The 9957-nt window shown below is 40.5% G+C and overlaps 1 long non-coding RNA gene across 1 annotated transcript in view; it reads left to right on the top strand.

Annotated features, from left to right (window-relative positions):
• Positions 1-6900: 6900 nt before the first annotated feature.
• LOC117956674 overlaps positions 6901-9957 on the top strand; it is an 8377-nt gene continuing 5320 nt past the window's right edge. The window contains exon 1 of the long non-coding RNA XR_004659336.1: positions 6901-7001. This is a non-coding gene — a long non-coding RNA (uncharacterized LOC117956674). The remainder of the gene's footprint in view (positions 7002-9957) is intronic.

Here is a 9957-nt window from a genome sequence, read left to right on the forward strand (position 1 = left end):
CCAGACAACACAGCCCTCAGGTTCATAGGGACACACAAACCTCTCCACCACGATAAGGTGATGGTTCCCCGGAGAGTGTAATAGAAATCAGAAAAGTATAACTATCAAATAACATAGGTTATCAAACAAAGCGGACTTATAATGTACATAAAGATGTCATACAGATTTACTTCTCCAGGAGTAGCCAACACAATCACACACACACCCCTCCCCAAAGAGCAGGATCAAGCCCTAGTGTGCCCCAGTCATCTTCAAATGACTTATTGTCACAGTTACACACTGATAGAGGTTTGTACATGGCAGCTCATGCAGTTTATATGTGCATCTACCCTTAACACAATTTGTTTTTTTTTTACACAGTGCACAATTTCCAGTATGTCCTATTGAGCTGGCGGAAGTGTCATCCAGTCCACTCCATAGAAATCTCCTCCCATCTTCCAGCCATGATTTACAGAAGGAAAAATGTCTGGCATACACTCAAGAGTCCTGTGTACTTTTCTGTGAGTGTGTCCAAGTATGCCCACCAGCACAGTTTCTGGAGTGCTTCCATCAGGAGTTTGTGAGCCTGTATGCTCCTGTTGTAGTGATAGCCAGAGATCCCTCCATCGATTGAGCCTTCGGCCACCAGGTCAGACTCAATCAAGATTTCCTGAAAGCCAACATCACAATACAACTTTCCTATGCATGACATATATGCATTTGCTGTGTGGAACTCTCCCATCCTCACTACAATTTCAAAGACTTTGTTTGCCAATGGCCTTGCACCTTGGCATATATGGATTGATCCATAACTAAAACTTATTTTTGTGCCGAGCTGTCAGCAATGGCAATGGAGCAGCTAAGGATGGTGTGGACAGTGTTGAGATCAGTCGGGCTGGTGTCAATCACTGGTAGGTAGCCAACATAAGTAGATGATAGGACTGTGTCTTCCTTCAACATGATATTAAACCCTGTCCACCCAAGAAGGATTTGTCCTGGGCCTAAGGTACTTTCAGTAAAAAGAACGCAGCATCAATTCTTCTACCGGTAATTTGGGATTTTCTGTTTTGGTCCTGCAGATGATCTATCTTCAATGCAAAATTCTGTGGACCAGTCCACTTTCATCTTGTGTAGGTTGAAAGATTCAGTGGAGGAGGATGAACAGACTGCTCTCGTGTTCTCTGTCTGGGAAATGTGTCTGGTAAAGATGCTGTATAACTGTTTATAGCCCTCTGAATTATTATACCAGTGGTGTTGTGTTGTCCCTTTAACTGAAAGAGTCTCCTCCCCAAAAGTCATTATTATCCCAGACAAGGGTCACAGGCACTTTAACGTCAATTTGGCGATGCAAAAATCTACAGTATCATATTGTTTGATGAAAATGTTGCCTATGTCGTTGTCATAACATTATTCGTTATTTGTTATGAACAAAAGATGCCCCAGAATTGAGCCTTGGGTAACTCTTTTCCTTGTGGACACAAGATTCCCTTTTAAATTAAAAAGGAAGGAGATGGTCTGCTGTAAAGCCATTGTGCTATAATTAGCCACTTCTTGCGTTCTAACTGGTTATTCTGATTGATCATCTGTGTCTATGGTATCCCAAGAGTAAATGAGATGTTTAATCAATTTCATCCCACAGTTGCAGTGCCATAATTGACAGCTAGTTAAAGTTTCATGTTAATTAGATGTCAGCTTTTCAATGCTATTTCCCTAGTTGACTGCCTATTAGCCTTGCTGTCCATCGATCCTAGACTTTCACTGTCTGAAATAACTGTCTGCATAACTTTAGTTTTTTTCTTGAGCATTTGTTTAAAGCTTTGACAGCAAAGTGGGATACTTTAAAAATAGATTTGACGATCTTCCCATCCACACCAATGCTTGACATACAACAAGTTTTGTGTGGGCCATATATTGCAACCCAAAGAATGGGTCCTCCAAATGACACAACAAAATACACTATTGATCAATTTTCTCCAAATCTTCAGCTCTCGCGATGTTAAAGTTAAGGTTTGGTAAGGTTATCACACCATGTCCTCCTTTTCTTCCTACAGACAAGAGTCACAATTACAACAGCAAATATACTGTGTGGCTTTTTCATTTTTATGTCAATATATGTATTTGGGCATTTAAAAAAAACATATGCTCTTGTTCTTCATGAGAGGACAGTAGGGCTGTAACCCCTTCCAACTCCCCAAGTTATCCTTCCCGCCCAGATCCAATGCTACCACATCTTTACATTACTAGTAGTATCAGTCCTTTTGGTGCTTTGTCACAGTTTTGTCTGGTAAACTAAGCTAACTGTTAAGACGGCTAAAGCAAAAGGGGGTTAACACTAACGGAGGTGTAACGTCACAAATGCCTGCTGTTCTGACTCGGGTGCCTGTTTCCCGACAGTTCAGTAAACTGCTGTTAGCGTCCTTAGCACCGGAGTTAAAGGGTGACCGAGCTGGTTGCTAGCTGGCTGGGGGATGACTGTGGATGGGTCCCCGCACAACCCTGACTGTGGATGGGTCCCCACACATCCCTGACTGTGGATGTGTAATTTAGAAAAGCTAGTTAACGTTACTGATGAGATCCAGAGTTGTCAACCGTGGTCAAAACAATCATACTAAAAATAACTGTGTGTTGAATGATATCATAATCTTATTTTACTCTCAAAGAATTAACTGACGTGATAGATCAAACATTAGCATTAGCTTCATGTCAACCAGCACCTATACAGTAGGCACCAGCACTTCTCCTCTTCAGTCCCCCTACAGGTTGGTTACCATTACCATTATTCTCATGTCTCATTCAAACGAGTTAATGAATCACTCAAACGATTTTGGAAAAGAAACAAATCTTTGGTGTTGGATCGATCAACAGTTAAATCAATAAGTTCTTTGTTGTGTTATAAAGTAGGATTACATTACATGTCATTTAGCTGATGCTTTTATCTGAAGCAACTTACAACTGCTATATATGTCAGAGGTTGCATGCCTCTGGAGCAGCTAGGGGTTAAGTGTCTTGGTCGGGGACACATTGGTTGATGTATCACAGTGGGATTCGAACCAAGGTCTCCCACACAAAAGGCATGTATCACATGCACTGGGCCATCACCACCCCTAATTAATGACAAAACGATTGCTTGTGGCAGAAAAAAAAAAGTTGTATTACGTATACTGAGTATAACTCTCCTCCGCCCAAGACAGACATAAAATCAGAAGCTATAGTGTGTATTGTCCATCTTGTTAACTGCCAGGTGGTGTTACTACTCTCTCATTAGTAAAGTCACCACTCAAAAATTTGTTTTAATTTAAATGTATTTTTTAAGGTTCTAACGATGAAAGAAAATGTCCACTTGTTTTAATAATTAGTTTTCCTTAAGAAAAGTGTCTCTCTTCTTCACATTATCCTGACATTCTCAGTCCAAGCAGGAAGTAAGTGCTCCTGATCACGCCTCCTTAAGCATTCACCTTGACGGCCCCCTGTACAACCCCCTCTCCTGCTTCTCCCATTGGATGAGACGCACAGCCAGAGCAGGCTTTGATTGGTTTCCAGGACCCAGCCTGTTGCTGGGCTGTTTCCATAGTGACCACTATCACTTTCTTTCCCTACCCTCAGTCAGGGTGTGAGTGGAAGAGAGAAAAGGATGGAAAGAATTGAAAATGTAGAAAATGAATGGAGAGAAAGATTAGATTAGGGAATGAGGCGTAATATGACTGATGGGGTGTGGCCTGTTAGATCAGTTGGTAGAGCAGGCACACAAATATTAAGGTTTATTCCTTGATGCAGAATGTCCAGGGTTCGAGTCCGACCTGCAAGTCTTCCCCCTTTTCTCCCCTCATGTCTGAGCTCTCCATTCATTAAAGGCGGAAATGCCCATAAAATTGATCTTTAAATAATAATAAAAAATATGACTGATGGGAGTGTGTGTGTACCAAAATGAAGCCAGTGACGCTGTAAATAGATGCAAATTGAATAGAGGAGGAGGACATTAAGCAATTTTTTGGGATTGCTGCAGTTAAGATGGCACACTTTACTCAGAGGATTCCCATTCAGCATCCTGACTTTCCTCTAGCAGAATGCAAACCGCTGAATTTATACACAGGCATGCTCCCAAATACTAATTTTATGTTTCACATACCTGAGCATACAGTTTAGTCTCGTTTCTACTGTGCAGTGCACAAAACAAAACTGTTAAATCAGTCAATATTTTTTAAGAGAGATGAGTTACTACAAGAAAGATGAGCCCTCACATCAATTTGCCAGAATGTTACCAAACAAAAAGACTGTGCCACGGGAGTCTCTTTCAATAAGAGATGGTGGAAGTTCGTGTTTAAAATATTAGAAATGATGAAGACGTATGACTTCAGTTTGTTTGTCAACATCATGTACATCTTCCTTTATGAGCACTATTTCCTCCATCAGAGTTTTTTGCTGTACCTCAGATCATGGAGTGCCTGTACAAAGCATGAATGGCTGGCATGATTCAGCTGAACACATGGTGCATGACAGCCTGAAGAAACCAACAGATGTTTTGGCAAGACATGAACAGCAGAAGAAGCAGTTATTTAGCTGACTGATACAGCTGCACTTTCAGAGATGTTTGAAAGATAAAAAAGAGAGGGAAGGATAAGGAATAGCATATGGATTAACGGAGGAGCAGAAGGCAGAAGGCATTGATCAATGATACACTACGAAAAGGAAGGTGAGAGCGACTAAGGGTTTGTCAGAGAAGTGGAAAAGTTCATATTTGATACCAACAGCAGAGATCTGATTGTCATTCGCTATAGGAAAGCGTTCAGTCAGTCAGTCTCGCAAACACGATAAACACAGCATCCATTATAAGGGCATTAAGGATGGATGTATAGTTTTTATTGCGTTTTTACACATTTTATTTGAGTTATGGGAAATGGAAATAAAAGCGATCTCTGGATGTCTAAAAAGAAATAAATGTTGGATTCATGGTAAAGTACATTCTCACACACACACACACACACACACACACACACACACACACACACACACACACACACACACACACACACAAACACACACACACACACACACACACACACACACACACGTGGTCATTCATAGTTTTGATATCTTCAGTGATGATCTACAATATAAACAGTCATGAAAATGAAGAAAACGCATTGAATAAGAAGGTGGTTCACAACTTTTGGCCTGTACTGTATGTATTGATGTATGTATGTATGTATGTATGTATGTATGTATGTATGTATGTATGTATGTATGTATATATAAAAACTATAACCCCCCTGTTGAAAATCTCTGCTTTATAGTAATTTAACAATGTGTGCATTAGTCTCTGTGGAACACATATCCTGATAATAGCCCATGTTGCCCAGAAATAAAATGATGCATATTACTTGATTGTGCACCACAGGGTTGAGGTTATTCAAGCATTATTTGACAAGGAAACCAGGTGACCCATCGATTGGGTGAAATGGCTTGGACCCCCAGGGGGATTTAAAAAAAACAAGATCATCACACAAAGATGATCACAGCTGTGTGTTATCTGGACTGTTATAATAGCATCATTTTCATGTAATCTTGTTCCAGAGAATGCATTTTAAAGCAGAGCACCTAGATATTTGTTTGTGTCTGAAACTGCAGACTGCACCAGACGATTGAACCATTACTCCGTCTGTCCAGCAGAACGTCAGGAAATAAACAGCTCAGGGGTTTAGCAGACTTTGGCTTATTTTGGCTGTACGTTTCTGAGATGCAGACTCAAAAGTAGAGGAATTATATATTCAGAAGTTGTTTCTTCACTATGGTGTTGTCTGAATCAAACTGTCTGTTTTATAAGGCTCTAATTAGTGTAAGACATTTCCTGAGACCCTTAATGAAGACAAGGAGAAATGGGTACTCGGGAGATAAAGGATTAACATGTAGTACATCCAATTTCAATAATTGCAAACGCAATTATTTTTGTTACAGTGCACACTGCTGCTTTTAGTTATCTCATTAAACAAAATAATTAAAGAGCTCGTTTGAAGACCAATTTGAGAGACGCTAATATTGATTCATAGTTTGCCTCAGTGAGCATAAGAGCATGAATTCCCAAACGTGTGTTCTGCTTGCGACAATGCGAGTTAAATGGGTTGCTTAATGTCTTACATCACAACGTGGTACCATCACTTTGCTGTTGTGCAGAAAGCTGTCGGGCTGCAGGAAGGAATCTCAGTCTGCAATGCAGCTTGTACTTCACTGAGATGACTTCACCTGTATAAACTGAGGGCGGCCGTGTAATGATGGACAGGATTAAGAGAGATGGAGAATCCCTTTTCTCTTGTAAGTGTGTCTGTGAAAACTTGTAAGGTGTCCCTGAAGAGACGATAAGGTGTAAAGGAGATCTCCCGCGTTTCCTCTCCTTGACCTTTAACCTGCCGCTCCTCTGTCCCCCTTCTCTGTCCTTTCTCTGTGACACTCCTCAGTCTCTTTCTCTCGGATACTCTTTGTCTGTCTCCAGCTCAGATACAGCGTCTACTGTGTAGGTAAGTGCTCTCTCTGCTGGAGGACTGTTGTTACAACATGTTGGACCTCAAAATACAGGACATGAACTAAGAGAGCTGAATCAAATTGAAATAAAAAAATAAAAAACAAAAACTTTCTGAATACATTTCTAATTTTATCCACAGCCGTCTGAGTTGAAGTGATGTGGTCCTTTGGGTTTTTTAAAGAGTAAAGAGTGAAAGGTTTCTCACATTAAAATTTCACTTCCTATTTAACAAGGAACTCAGATATAAAGTAATGAGCTTTAGAGGTGACTGGCAGATCCTTTTTATTTCGTACCTTCAGACAGAGTCAGGCTAGATGTTTCTTCCCGTTAACTAGGGCTGCACGATATTTTTTTTTATTGTCTACACCGCCGAGAGCGCATGCTCGCAGGACACTGCCACGTTGACGCCAAACACTTTTTTTGCTGCTTGATAGAAAAGTAAGCTTTAACCATTCTTCTTTTACATGATTGTTACTGGCGACCCTTCCCCTTTAAGACAGGTAGTCATGTGGACAGCGTGTGTATGTGAGACAACGTTAGTCCGGTGGGGTTTAATGTTATGAGGAGTGAGGTTCTCTGTGTCTAGATGTGTACAGTAAGCGCCAGCTGACACAGTGATGCACTTACATTTCCATGGGTAGTGAAGCTACAGTAGTCAGTGTTTAATGTTGGATGCAAAGACAAAATAAATCACCCGATTGTGGCCGGGTTGGCAGAGTGGGTGGAGCAGGTTTTAGTCCGACCTGTTCCCCCTCTCTCTCCCCTTCTCACCTAGCTGTCCTGTCAAAAATTAAGTTAACCACAACCTGAAACTAAGAGGAAGCAACGTGCATGCGTTATTACTATCACTCACTTTAGCCTTGATTAATAGTATTATACAACTACGATGATGTCATGTAGGTCGATCAGTGTATTTAACCATCTAATTTCCCTCTCCAAAATGACTTTAGAAGAGTAGTCACAGCGCTTACTTGCTATGGTGTTGGTAAAGCATTAGAGCTCAACAAAGAAAAGTTCGTATGAGAAGTGTTTCATTTTTATTTTATTTATCACAGAATGTGTTGCTCATACTAAGTGTTGCTAAGAAGATACTCCCTGCATGCATTACAGCTACATATACTATTTCATTCAAGGCTGGATTAACCAATACAAATGCTCCTCTAAGCTTGACATAGATTGTGAATCATTCCCTCCACAACCTCTCACCCAAGAGATTCATTAAAGAAACAGTTTCTGACAGAAAATCTAATTCATGAACTATCCAGTCATTTACCTTCTCATTTGAATACAGCTGACTGATTGGTTTACAGCTGAGAAACGACTCGAGAAAGCAGACTGAATGAATTGCTGCCGCCATGTTAATGACTCAAACTTTGAGCTACGAAGAAGCAGCAGCAGTAGCGAGAGCAATTAACCGGGGGAAATTAGCAAACATGGAGGTATCCAGAGACTGTAATGGCTCTGAGATGGCAGAAATGACTGCGCAGTAAAGCCTCAGAGATGAGAGAGCCATCGGAAGACTACCAACTTTAAAGCATGTGTGTCAGTGTGCGCATGAATGCCTGCTGTTGTTTGATCTGTTAAAACTAATATGCACCAGCCAGAAAATTTATTTATGGAGAGAATTACTGTTTAATGGTTGGAGTTTATGATGTGATGAGCTTTCAGTTATTTTTCTTGATTTTGTAGATCTTCAGGAAAGAAAGCTATTTACTAAATGTTTGGAGAATTCATTAGATCATTCTTTCAGTGGTTTACACATGCTGGTGAATCGTCAACATCTGGGACTCTGAAGTTAACTCATTTTAAATTAATTCGCAATGACTCAAATTGTGCCTAATTACACAAATGTTTAGAGGTATTTAACTTGCAAAACAACACTTTATCCCAAAAATATGTCATATTTATATGATTGGGGATGTTTCATTAAGTAAGATGGGCCTTAGTCTATATATTAGCTATTCAGTCTATATCAACGACGTTTTCGGCCAGATGTTGCTCGATTACCATTAACTTTGTGTTGGCATTCTAAACCCCGGTCGATTCGGGACACATCCCCCGAGCTAGAACTGACAACAAAATATTGTTTTTGGTTCTCATCAAATGCTCAACAGCCATTTAAATTCCAGACCTAGCCTCTCTACGTGCACAAGTTCCACCAGAAAGAGTTCCATCCTGAGGCTATTGAGCAGCAGTGCCATTGCTGCACCCAGTGCCACCCAAGACGATTGTGATCATTTTAAAGAAATGGCAACAAACCAAAACACGTTTTTCTCCCATCCCAGAAGGCTGTGTGGACCAGCCAGACCCTCCTCCGCACCACTGTGAAGGAAGGTCTGGCCATGCGAGATTAGATGGGCAGAGGCTGATGGTTAAAGCGGAGCGTCCATTAAATGACCTGCTCTTTCTCTAAACCAACAGACCATATAGGCTCACGGTTTGTGATGCGACATATGACTGGAACGATTGTAGGACCATCTCTGCCTCTTGTTGACATGAAACGATGAAACTCCACATTAACAATTTCATGCAGTATTTGTATAAGTCTGCGGAGAGTAGAATGGCTACACAAAGTACAGGATAATGGGTATGTCATAAGTTCAGCAGGTATGATCCAAAATTTCAAACGGAAGGACAACTTCAAATTTTGATCTCATAATGGCGCTGGATATAAGGTCAGAAGTTATTACAATTCATCTGTGGGGAACAGGAACTGAATTTAGTGGCAATCTTTCCAATAGCTGTCATGACATTTCTATCAAAACCACAAATGTGGCAAACCCCATGGTGGCACCAGAGTGTAAGTCAGTAGGATTCATCATCTGGGGACCATGAACGTCTGTTCAAAATTTCAACGCAGTCCATGTTGGACTTTTTTTTGTAACACGGCATGAATGCATTAACTGGTGCTGGAGAAACAAGCCTGAGATTCAAAACAACAATCATGTGTACTTTAAATAAGTTGCACAAAAGGGGGTGGAGTACTGTACGTAGAAACGAATCCTGAGAGAGTGAATGACGTCTAAGGAATTATTAGATCCACCCCAAACTTCTCCACCTGTAGTTTGTGTAAAGAGTGTCAGGGCTATGTAAAATTGAATAAAAAAAAAATCAAAATCGAGTCACAACAGAGCACTAATGTTCCCGTTTCATTTCCATTTAGCTCTCTATTTTCATGAGCCTCTGTAGAGTTGTGCTGTAGTTAAGATGATGAAAACATTCATACTAGTTTATGTAAAAAAGAGAAGGATTTTAATGTTGTTTGGTTTAATTTCTCCTCGGCACAGAGTCTAAACATGTTTTAATTCATTGTTGGTTGTGTAACACTACTTTAGATATCCAGAAATATCTACATTTCCGTTCATCTTTAATAACCTCTTTCATTATGTTAACCTTAGTATATGGTTACACACTGCAGGCCTGTTGCTCTGATGTTGAATCAGACCACAAACTGTGGGCGCTGG

This window comes from Etheostoma cragini, chromosome 14 (assembly GCF_013103735.1).
Source record: "Etheostoma cragini isolate CJK2018 chromosome 14, CSU_Ecrag_1.0, whole genome shotgun sequence".
Taxonomy (NCBI): domain Eukaryota; kingdom Metazoa; phylum Chordata; class Actinopteri; order Perciformes; family Percidae; genus Etheostoma; species Etheostoma cragini.